This window comes from Penaeus chinensis, chromosome 7 (assembly GCF_019202785.1).
Source record: "Penaeus chinensis breed Huanghai No. 1 chromosome 7, ASM1920278v2, whole genome shotgun sequence".
Taxonomy (NCBI): Eukaryota; Metazoa; Arthropoda; class Malacostraca; order Decapoda; family Penaeidae; genus Penaeus; species Penaeus chinensis.
Window position 1 is genome coordinate 36160597 of NC_061825.1, and position 10000 is coordinate 36170596.

General features: G+C 39.2%; 1 long non-coding RNA gene and 2 other non-coding genes across 4 annotated transcripts in view; all 3 read left to right on the forward strand.

The window, feature by feature from the left end:
- Window positions 1–5126, forward strand: part of LOC125027256 — a 6536-nt gene extending 1410 nt beyond the window's left edge. The window contains exons 3-10 of one of the 2 annotated variants that reach the window (XR_007115000.1): window positions 1025–1078; window positions 1516–1609; window positions 1796–1843; window positions 3724–3791; window positions 3964–4009; window positions 4454–4510; window positions 4700–4763; window positions 5061–5126. This is a non-coding gene — a long non-coding RNA (uncharacterized LOC125027256). The remainder of the gene's footprint in view (window positions 1–1024; window positions 1079–1515; window positions 1610–1795; window positions 1844–3723; window positions 3792–3963; window positions 4010–4453; window positions 4511–4699; window positions 4764–5060) is intronic. The other variant, XR_007114999.1, reaches the window with a different exon arrangement.
- Window positions 879–948, forward strand: LOC125027650. Its single transcript, XR_007115057.1, has one exon. It is a non-coding gene; the product is annotated as a small nucleolar RNA SNORD18 (small nucleolar RNA).
- On the forward strand, window positions 1657–1727 carry LOC125027647. Its single transcript, XR_007115054.1, has one exon. It is a non-coding gene; the product is annotated as a small nucleolar RNA SNORD18 (small nucleolar RNA).
- Window positions 5127–10000: the final 4874 nt, after the last annotated feature.

Consider the following 10000-nt stretch of genomic DNA (forward strand, 5'->3'; position numbering starts at 1 on the left):
AAGCTTTGAAGGAAGGTAAAGTTTTTGTAAGTTTTAACAGTACATTGGAGTAAACTTTTAGTGTGGTTATTGTCTTGAAGATAAACATTTTGAGAATCTGAGAAAGCTATTGGATTAAGATGATCTAAAAGCCTATGAATATGTATAATGGAAAAAAAGGAAGGGGAAACATAAGATCATTTGCATATCTTTTTTTTTTTTTTTTTTTTTTTTTTAATGTATGTTGCAAAGTCCATAATGCCTTGGCTTGTATGGCACTTTGGCGACTTCTGTGCATGCTAGGAAAATCAGCGCATTTAGACCTCCTTGGTAATTTATTTGAACCAGTCCAAGATCTCATGCCGAATATATGGACGAAATTTATTGGCCTTTGCCAGCAGTTGAAGTGCCAAGGCTGTACTGGTGGATGATATTTAAATGCTGAATATTTCTTTGCCTCTAGTCCTATTAGCTGAGCTTTGGCTCTGAAAGGTTGACTAAACTTAGGTGAAATGTTTTATTGAATTGGAGTGACTTCAAGCTTGTTATATAAACTTTCCTAAAGCCTCGGCAGAATAACTGGTAGAAGTGACTCTTGCTGTCCAGCAGTAAATGAGGCATGCATTATGTTTTATCATGCCAGTTAAGACTTAATTCTGCAGAAATGTCTCCATTAGATTTCACACAAGTGACTTTGAGTGCCTTTTTTGAGTGTTTATTAAGTATTAATGCACGAGTTTCAAGAGACCTTGGTTAAACCATATGTACATTTACATATTACAGTTCATACTAAAGTTCCTGCATGACCCGCTTGGTAGGGAAGGTTTATATTCCCTAGAATAATCCAATGCATTCTGGTTTCCATGTGAATCATTTTTTATCTAAGTCGTATCAAATGTTTAATATGATGAGTAAATCCTCTTGGTCCGTGTTTATGATCTAAATGATTCTGTTAAGAGGTCTGAGAATAGTGTTTTAAAAGTACTGAATGCTATTTTGTTACACAATGGTTTAACTTTTTTTTTTTTTTTTTTCCTATTTGCAGAGTAGATTGGTCCTGTTTATTTGATGAATGACGGAAAGTTCAGTTTTTTTGATGGTAAGTTCATATTGGCTTTACATTTGCATTGGCTAAACCAACTTTGGTATTGACAAACTGGTATTTTAGAATGGCTTCTTTTGGCCTCCTTTTATAAGTGTCAGTTTGGCACCCTTTTAATTTTGAGCAACTCTTAATTGGCTTGCTAAAATCTGGGCTGTTAATTAAATGTGTACACCATTTTTGAAATTGCATGAAAAGGGTATTGTTTACTGCCCTTCATTTGAACTTGTGGGTTATGTTTTTTTTTTTATTATAAGTTTTATACCGATTAACCATTTCATGAATTGAAAGTGGGCATTAGTTTTATCCATTTATGAAATGAATAATTTGTTATGATGAGTAATCCCTCTTGGTCCGTGTTTATGATCTAAATGATTCTTTTAAGAGGTCTGAAGTGAGAACATCATTTTATTAGAAGGAAATTTTTTTTGCAGATGTTGTATTGGAATTTTTTATTTTGCAGGAGCTGGTGTGGTTGCAGTGCCAACATGACTTGAGTGGAAAGTGCCAGGGGTGGTACTTCTATAGGTAAGTACACACACACTCGCACTCACACACCTAATCTCCGTAATTTTCTAAAGTGATGAGTAAATCCTCTTGGTCCGTGTTTATGATCTAAATGATTCTGCTAAAGAGGTCTGATAACAACTTAGCTGATAGGTGAGGTATGTTGTTCATTATTAGTTATTAATTGATTTTCTATGTGTTTTGCAGGGAATGGTTGACCTGATGTTTGTCAAAAGTTTAAGGATGTTTGTTTTGGTAAGTTTTTCTTTGTCATATGTATTAATCTTAACCCATGTCACCAGAAAAATGTGCCCATTTTAGAATTTATTGTGAAATGTGTCTGCATATTGATGGCTCTGGAAGTTCTTTGCCACAAAAGTCAATTAGTAGACCTTGTGACCTTGCCTGATTTCATCCACCTTTCCTTGAATTCACAGGAAAACCTTTTTTGCTATGATTATCTATAGTGTTATTTTTATTATAGACCTCATAATTACAAAAATCTTATTGACATTAGTAACAGCAATATAACCTAAAATATTTCTGAATCAAGGGAAAGGGTAAACCGGCGAGACTGGCAGTACTCGAAATTGGCTCATTGGTGACTTAGTACAAGTGGAGCCATCTATGTGTAAAAACCATTAACCCATTCGCCCTGTGTGGCAAGAATACATGCCATGCCCACTGTAATACACGTTTATTTATTGTATTTGCACATAGATGGCTCTACAAGTTCTTAATAAACCAAATAGCTAGTTATTTGAACTACCTATCTCATCTGTTTACCCTTTTCCTTCTCCATGAAAGGGTCGTTTGTATCATTTCATTGTCTAAAATATTTTAATGACCATTTAATAATCATAACATCAATAACAGTAACATTAATTCCATTTCTATCGATACTAAGAAAAACCCACTTTCCCGCCAATTCAAGGAATGGGGAAATCGGGATCGGTAACTAGGGCCTACTGATAGACTCCTTGTCGGCTGAGCACATGTCGAGCCATCTGTATGTAACGCAATTCACCAAAAACTACAGGGGACCGAACATAAGTTTGGGGCCAATGGGTTAATAAAGTAAGCTCACAGTGGGCATGGCATGTACTTGCATTCCATGCCCATCTGTGTTTGGTTAGAGTGAAGAATTTACTAAATAGTATTGATTGATACTTCATTTCTAATTAGCATTTTTTATAAATCCAATCTCCTCTTCGTTAGATGTATTTGACAGGAATTGTCTTTTCGATGTCTTTATATTTAAGAAAATTTATATTAAATTAGCTTGTTTAATATGCAATTTTTTTATTAATTTGTATCTCCAAGGTAGCATTCTGGCTTTTGGTTGTAAGGTAGCTATATCAAAATTCAGGGCATTTATCATTGGGAATTTGTTCTCTTAACTGGTCTTCCAGTTTATGCCAGAACATTTGATCATAGGCCTTCATAGCTAATGATCTTGATAGTTTTTATGAGAAGTAGAATCTTTGCAGTTTTCCTGCCTTGTAAATATATTGTATTTTCATGTTAAAAAAAAAAAAAATAAAGTAGGTGGTGTTGATATGGAAACCGACTATATTTAATCCATTCGCAATGCGGAAAATGAAAAAAAAATGGAAAATGCTGGGCTCATTTTTCATATTTTTTTGTGAAATGTCTACATATTACCTGATTTCACCTTTCCTTGAATTGGTGGGGAAATGTTTTTTACTAGTGCTTTGAATATCGATGGTGTTATTTTTATTATAAACATTATAATTACTATGTTATAAACAATAGTAATAACAAAATAAAACAATGTAAAATATTTCTGTAAATTAAAGAAAAAGGTAAACGGACGAGACAGGCAGTACTAGAAATTGGCTCATTGGTGTTTTAGTAAAAGTGTAGCCATCTGTGTAAAAACAATTAAACCGTAAACTCAGTGGGCACGTCACAGATACGTGACCTGTCCATCGCAAATGGGTTAGTATAAACCTAATAAAATCATTGTATATCAAGGTGACTTTGTGATGAGTAAATCCTCTTGGTCCGTGTTTATGATATTAATGATTCTTTTAAGAGGTCTGATTTGTGTTCAACAGATATTAAAATTGCAAAAATTTATGAATGTACTGTAGTGCCATTTTATTCTGCAGGAAGCTTGAGGGTTTGATGCTGCCAACATGAGCTAAATGCAAGGTGTCCAGGGCTTATGGTCAAATCGGTAAGTTGCTGCTACTTGCAATTTTTCAGTAATTATTGAAGTGATGAGTAATCCCTCTTGGTCCGTGTTTATGATCTAAATGATTCTTTTAAGAGGTCTGAAATTTAAGGAATATAGTTGCATTATACATTGCTAATAATTGGAAATTAATGAATTGTCTTATTTTTCACAGAAGTGGCATGGCTTGTCAGGATGTGAAGTTTTTAACTTTTGCTTTGGTAAGTTTTTCTTGTATATCGGTGTTGACTAAATCTCTCTATATATGATTAAACTTTTAAATTAAGTTAAATGCTTTTGCATGTCCATAAAGCCATTTAATTTTTTAGACAACTTGTCATACCGCATTATGAAACTAAATAGGATGTACTTTTTGTGACCTAAAGCTGTGTATCCATATTTAAGCTTCAATATGTGGTTTATAGAAATGGCTACCATGTGTCATACAAGTTTGTTGTTTGTTGTTTGCATTCTGTATCTCCAAGGTAGCATTGTTGTTTCTTTGGTCGTAAGGACGCTAGATCAAAATCCAGGCTACTTATCGTTGGAGATTAGTTCCTTAGCTGGTCTTCAGGTTTATGCCGGAACAACTGATCAAACCCATTCTTGCTCATCTTGACACGGAGTTGCACACAGGAAAAACATGACCAATATTATTTTTCCAGGTATTTGGAGATCACAAGCTGATGGTATTGACCAGTGGCCGTGAAGATGGAGTAAAGGTAAGACCTCATTTTTCTATTGGATATGGACTTTGAATTACATTATAAAGTGATTGTGTACAGGATGAAAACCTTTTTTCAGAGCATTGGGTTATGAAAACCATGATTACGTTTTGACATCTGAAATCCTTGTTGTAGGATTTCTCTCGGTGAATCTGGCCTGAGTCTAAGCTTGTTCCTGTTTTCCAGATGGATTGAGAAAAAATATGCAGGCAGAGTTGGTATTACACTCAACCATCAACAGTGCTACAAGGTATGATTGTCATTTTTTTCTTTTCTCTGGTAGCATAATTGATAGAAAGATAAGGATAAGTTGCCAATTAATGGTCTACAACCATACCCTAAGATTGTCCCATGTTTTCTCGTCTATTTTGATAATCCCTGAAGCATTTCATCTCGATCACTGCCCCCAAAATCTTCATGATGAAAACCTTTTTTCAGAGCATTGGGTTATGATAACCATGATTACTTTTTGACACCTGAGAAAGAATGCAATTGAAATAGATAGCAACGGCAATGAATATTTCAGATTTTTGCTTTTTTTTTCCAGGATCGTCCAGAAGTAGCAGTTAGGTTGTCATCAGCGACTGCAAATAAACATTGATCTGATTATCAATTTTTTCTTCTTATCCTTTTTACATGTATAGAGAAATTTGTAAGAGCAATACTAGTGAGAGATCCTAAGTGTTTTCCAACATGAAATAAAACCCCTCTTGGAATTGCTTCAAGGGAGTAAAAATAACGGCAAAGGTGACACTGTAGTTCTTGTTCTGTGGTGTGATGCTTAATGAACCAATTTTGTCCAAAAGTGTAAATAACTCTTTATTTGTATTACTGATGGGGGTTAACTATAAATTGCTCTTTTTGGGATTTTTTTTTTTTTTTTTTTTTTTCCCCTGTTTAATTCTAAGGGCAAGTAAGTGCAACCAGCTTTATTGGAAAGACCAAGGCCATCCACACAACGGTCAGAGAAAGCGTGGCCAAAACTTTTACCACGGAGAGCGGGAAAGCACTGTCCACAGGCTGATTGGCTGTAGAGGTAGTTGGGACTCGGTTTACCTAGAAACCAGAACGGCCAGTTTGCTGAATATTATGTAGTCCATGCCCATTTGTTTTGTAAATAAAAATACCCATTTTGATTGGAGACCTAATTTAATGTGAAATCAGATACGGGAACTTCACTTGATAATTGGAGTTGCAGAAATGAATAACTCTGTGCTTTGAGATGGGGTCGGAAGTTGTCCCCAGCCATTCAGGATCTTCAAATAGCAGTTCAAAGTTACTGAAACATTAAGGTTTGATTGTGGGAGCCTGCAAGAGACCCAAGAACAGGCGCTTACTCTTTTGAGTGACTGCTACCAGATGCAATATCCAACATTATGATTATTAGTAATGCCAATCCGATTGAAAGAGGGCAACTTTAAATGATATTGCCAACTTGAAATATTCTATTCTAAATATCGTCAGAGGGAGGGGAAGGTGTTAGTCCAAGAGTTGACTATTAAGACCATACCGATTAATTAACGATGCAACCCCAGTCCCTTGCCCTTTGTGTTGGGGGGGGGGGGGGGACCTTAGGAAACAAAGACTTCCCCTATCCAATTGAAAGGATGACTGTGCCAGCCATGAGACGGTATTCCCTTGATTAATTGTCCCCCCCCAATCCCTTACCCGTTGTTGTCGTGGGGGGGCTTAGGAGGCGGAGACTGGGACCCAATGCTGGGGAACTCCCCAACCTTGAGACTCAGCCCTCCACTCAACAAATTTTGCATGGTCTTTTTTTCCCCCTCCTACTTTTTCCTTACTGTCTCTTCACCAACCCCTTCTACTATCCACTTCCTAAGGTGTGAGAGCCGTGCTGAAAGGATGAAAGGCTGACTTTGTGCCAGTCCTGAACGGCCTGAGGGAGCCATGGGCACGGTATTCCCCTGCTTTAGTTTTCTAGCCCTTACCCCTCAAGCGACCCTGAGGGGTGGACCGTTTCTCTCCCCAACATACTCCAGGCTTATCATGGCCAACAATGAATAACCATTAACCATTAACCATACCATTATTAGAAGCAATGAGGCTTGCCTCTTCATCAAATAGCTCCACCAATTCAAACTCGCCCGATTCCCTGACCCCAGGCTCTCCTTTGACCACGGCTCTGAACACTACAACTAATACCCCCTCCTCAATGCCGACTAGTACAGTATCGACCCTAATCAACACCCCAGGAGACATTTCTACTCCCAACATGCTCAACTTCAACAACTATACCCCCACAACCTTCTTCATCAACTACCACATCCTCCCTTATTACTACCTTACAACCTTATTGTCCACCTCCCCATAACACTACCTCCCTCAACACAACTCCCTCTTCCACATGCCCCCGTCCTTCTACTTCCCCCATCTCTACAAAATTATTAAATCTATTTAGCCCAGCCAAATGGGACCGATTTTTTCGTGATCCCTCCCACAACTTCTCACACTTTCTGCTTTGACAACCTGTTTTCATTCCTCAAATGCATATACATCCTTCACTTGATCCTATACATTACCTTACCCAACCTTAACCCATTTACTCGTCAATTCCTTTGCCCAACTTTGACAACTAATCACTAACTCAACCACCATTCACTACCATTTACTATAGTGCTACATGACATTAGATGTCTAGCACATTTATTTTGCTTTTAACCATTAACCATTAACCATCCCCATAAGGTCTGTATAGAGAATCTTGCCCTGTCAGACCATATGAACACCCACCCCGTCAATGACAAAAATGTTGGCGTTTTGTCCGCCCTGCGAAGCACTCGCTCCACAGCCCGCTGCCCTCTATGTACCCAACTTGGCCATGGCCGTTCAAACTGCCCACCTCAATCCAGCACAATCTTGTACGTGTGCTAATTGCAGTGGCTCCCATAATATATTTCATAGGGGCTACCATGCCTCAAGTTCGAATCTGAGGTAGCAGTTCTCAGATAGAAACTGTATCTCTACAAGAGGCCAGACAAGAAGCACGCCGACGTGTTTTTTTTGTTTTTTTTTTGTCACTCCCTATTCCAATACCATCCCTCGCTCCACACCTATAACCTCTACCTAAATAAGCTCTACATCTTCCTCCGTACCACCTCCCACCTCTACTTCCCCCACCTCCCAGTCAAATCCTTTTCCCATTCTAAATCCAGATACTCCAATATCCGCAACTGCCCCTATGTCTCTCCCTACTCCTCGCCTTACCTATCGCACCAAACAATCCAAACGTCCCACCCCATCTTCTACCACATCCCATCCCATATCCACAACCCCTCAGAAGTCTATCTTCTCTTCACCTTCTCACAGAAAAACTGTTTCCCAAACCATCGCCCAAATCCCTTCCAGAAAGCATTGGGGACATTAGAAACTACCTAAGCATGACCTAAAAGAATGTTCCTCTCTTCCGGCTACATTCAAAGTGACTGGCGACCTTCATCATTCTATCAGGAAAACCTCCTCATTCTGCCCCCGTCCTCCATATCCACAATAGCCTCATATCTGACCCTCTTCAAGTAGCTACTGAACTTGGTGCCAATCTTAGCCGCTCTCACGTTTCTCCTCTTCTTTTCCATAAAATCAGACAAATAACACTCTTATCTCCATCTTTCGTTTCTGTACATAATCTTATAATGCAGTTTTTTCTTCTGAAATCTCATGCACTTGAAGGCCCAGACGGTATACATTACCGTATGTCACGATACCTTCCATCTACCTCCATGTCCTTCCTTCTATCAATATTCAATAACATATGGACAACCGGAAACCTTCCTCCCCACTGGCGTGAAGCCCTTGTACTACCTTCCTTAAAACCAGACAAATCAAGCACCCTTCCACATGACTACCGTCCCATAGCACTCACAAGCTGCTTATGCAAATTACTTGAAAGGATGGTTAACATTCGGCTAATGTGGTACCTCGAATACCCAGCCCTTACCTTTCCAAACCCCAAATCTCTTGCTCGTTGTAGAGACGAACTGAGGCCCAAGGTAGGGGATCCCCCCTACCTTGGTCCTCGGCCCTCGCCGCAACTAATTTTGCGTGGTGTTTTTTTTTTTTTTTTTAAATTTCCCTTTTCTTTATCTTCTTGTTCTGTCCCCTTATCCTAATCGTTAATAATACTTTATCATAATCCTCCGGACTCCCTTAACTTAACTTCCCCTTCTAACAAACTTTTTCCTTATACTATACCCCATCAGCTTCTCCTCTCTACCCTTTTCACTACCCTCTAGTGCTGTTCAACCTGTAACTTTACCCAAACCATTAATTCATTCCTAATCCTTTTCACTACTACACTTTATCATAGTACCAAGTGACCTTTGGTGTCATATAGCACTTCCTTACCTGGGAGCTTTGCCCCCAAGCATCACGCTCTCACTATATTTTGAATACGTCGCTAATGACCTTAGATGTTGACGCGGTAGAAAATTTTTAGTAAATTAAATAAATCAGCCAAATCGCAAGGCGGAGGAATAGTAAGCGACAAGTGAGTTATAATTATAAGGGCCCACTGTAACTCTTCGAAGGAGTAGTAGTTACAGCCCTTGGACCATTGGTTCCTAAAGTGGACGGTGGAAAGATCTGGGAATCGGCAAGGCAAAAGGGGGAGACGGCTAAAACTTTTAGATGAATTAGTTTACTAAATTAGGCTTTTTTGTTTGAAATACATCGTGTTTAATCTTGTTTTTAATTTGAAGCATACTTAAAAAAAGGTATGTTCGCATGTGCTCATTAGGGGGGGGGGGGGTGCTAAGAATCCACCTGGAAAGCAAAGGAACACCAGCCTGGAAAAGTTTGGGAACCATTGCCTTCGACCAGTCGTTCTAAACGTTTCCAGGCTAGCGCCCCCTTGGCTTCCAGTTGGATTACACCTCATAGACATGCGAACACGCTTTTTTTTTTTTTTTTTTTTTTTTTTTTTTTTTTTGGTATGCTTCAAAATGAAAACAAGATCAAATACACTTTATTCACAAATAAAGCCCAATTTAGTGAGCTAAATTAATCAGCAGTTTTAGCGGTCGACCCCAAGATGTAAGTGAGCCTGGAGTCAATATCCAATCTCATCATGGTCGCAGACGAGACACCGCGAATACGGTAGATGACGCTCCGAGAATGACGGGGGAGTAAATGCACAGAAAAAAAGAGTGAGCGTTAACCAGGAAGCAAGATGGTCGGGCCCAGAGTCCCGGGAGGAGATAACGGGGCGCGTAGGCACGTACTGACCACGGATAACCCAACGAAATGAGAAAGGGGGAGAGTTGATAACCCTGAACTATTGCAGAGTTCGCCCCAGGGACTGACAATGTTGCAGATAACGGTGGAAAGTGGTTGGCATATGCTCTCGGGTGTCGTTGTCCAGGGAAACACAGGTGTATGCTCCGTCCAGCACCTCCTGGGCTTGTTGCAGGTGGCAAGCACGGGATCGCCACCGGGTTGCTGGTGTCCGAGGGCAAAATAGTGCCATCCCCT